Source organism: Ursus maritimus, unplaced genomic scaffold (genome assembly GCF_017311325.1).
Source record: "Ursus maritimus isolate PB19 unplaced genomic scaffold, ASM1731132v1 scaffold_12, whole genome shotgun sequence".
NCBI classification, from domain to species: Eukaryota; Metazoa; Chordata; class Mammalia; order Carnivora; family Ursidae; genus Ursus; species Ursus maritimus.
In genome coordinates, this window is record NW_024423564.1 from 28,967,758 (window position 1) to 28,969,974 (window position 2,217).

The 2,217-nt window shown below is 34.0% G+C and overlaps 1 pseudogene; it reads right to left on the reverse strand.

Moving 5' to 3' along the window:
* Positions 1-809: 809 nt before the first annotated feature.
* On the reverse strand, positions 810-1,369 carry LOC121101978 (annotated as a pseudogene).
* Positions 1,370-2,217: the final 848 nt, after the last annotated feature.

Consider the following 2,217-nt stretch of genomic DNA (forward strand, 5'->3'; position numbering starts at 1 on the left):
AATATGGTGATTTCGCTCTTGTTTAATTGCCTTTCAGTATAGGTTGTTTTCTTCACCAACTGTGTAAATTATCTTTATAATTCCCATGCATCAACTGGGTATTTTTTTATGTAGCTTGAGAGGCACTTAGATGCTCTATAGAGTTTTGTTTTAATTAACATAATAAGAGCCGATAATTCAAAAGAGCAATCTTTGTCTTGCTTATTTTTACATTTCAATTCGGAAACCTTTCCCTAAACTAACATATGCCTTAAAATTTCATACATACTTCAGCAAAACAGATGAAAAAAAAACCCAAACCCTGTAATATTCTGAAAAATTTAGAAAAATGTGTATAAACCTGCACTCACATACATTGTAATTATAATTTTTTTTATCAAAAAAGGAATGAAAATTCAGCCAACTTTTTGCCCATTGAAGCACATCCTTATGACAGTAGTTAACTTCAATCCTTTAGAAAGTACACACGATAAAGTCATCATTTTGGGTTTTGTTTGTTTGTTTCTATATTGATTAGTTTGCAAATGTAAGCCTTTTACCAATTAGAACTTAAAATTTTTTAATCTAAACAAATTTGACTACAATATTTTTTCATTTCAAGTTTATTAAAACTTTAGCAGTACAAATTTTTCAAGTTGCAAGTTATCAAAAGATCAACTAAGTGAAGTTCACATTAAAAAAAAAAAAAGGACAAACATAAAACAATCCCAAAAAAATGAAAAGAGGAAAGCAACATAAAGGAGATTCATCAGTAAGTCTCTACAACTGAAAATTTGAGACAAAATGGAAATGAGCTTTCCACAACTCACTCATCCACTTTTGTCTTCATTTTTTCTAGGGCTGGATTCATAATCAAAAAATTTTTTATGACCAAACTTTTAAATTTTTATCATGTACATGGTCATTTTCTTGACCCTTTGATTTTTGGTTTTCCTTTTCCACCAAGGATGTGGACTTCTCATGATCCTTATGTGGAGAACTTTAATTCATTGTCCTACTTTGTTTTCATTTTGAGAATAGACTTTGATCTCTGTCAGCCTTTCCCCCCTGTTATTATTTGAACTCTTAAGAGCATATTCTTTTCTGACCTTGAGCATTTTCTTTCCAGGGTGAACTTTCTTGGTTTCTTTATTTTTCATTGTTTCTACTTTGACTTTCTTCTCTCTCTGAGCTCTGGGAATCTCCCCTTCTTCCCCTCCTAACTTTGTTTCTTGATGTTGCTTTTCTGTCTGCTTTCTGGCCTTTTCCTCTTGTACTCCTGTTCTCTGTATCTCTGGTACTCATTTCTTCTGCTGTCAGTTCTGTCATGGCTTCTAGATCATATCCTTCTGCTCCTGCCCCTGAGTCTGCTTCTTTCTCTTGTTCTACCATTGTAAATGCCTTTTTTTTTTTTCATTTTTGGATGCTTTATTTTATAGTCTCACCCCATATACCAGTTTCTCCCCTGAGAATCACAAGCACTTAAAAAATATTGTATAAATATTTCATATAGTATCCCTTTGATGTTGGGGTCAGATAAAAGAACCTCACTTTATGGGTGACAAAATTGAGGTGATTCTCCGGGTCACATGTTTCTTAAATTATTGAGAAGTGGCATCCAGTTTACAAGTCTTCTTGTAGCTGGCAAAATTAAATTTTTGTTGAAAAAAGGGACCATTTTATTATATTTCAACCTCCCCTCAACTATGGAAAAAGAGAGAAGAAAAGCTCTTCTTTTTTTCCTTTTTCAGAATCCTGCTGGGCACCTTATCTCCTCTGTATTTTTCTGTGAGCTCAATTACTTCTAGATGAGAGTGAGGTACTGGGATGGGGACTGAGGCTGCAGGATGAGTGAGAACAGAGGAGCAACTGTGATGAATGAGGACCATTGTAACTGCCTTGGGTTGTACCCCATTCCCTTCTACACTGTGTATCTATTCTTTTCCTTACTTTTATTATGATCATGCTCATTGCTCTTTGATTCTATTTAAATTTCTCTTTAATTTTACCCCTTTCCTGATCCTTTCCTTGAGACTCAGACTTTAACATTCTTATGATCCCTTTCTTTACTCCTTGACTTCTTTTCTTTATCCCATTATGCTTTGTATTGTATTTATTTTTGGGCTTTCTGAATCTCTTGCCTCCAATGTGAAGCAGCCTTACTATGTCTGAAATGATCCCTTGATCTGAATCTAGAGGGAGTTCAATAATCCTTGGTCCTATTCCTTTAATTTCGTT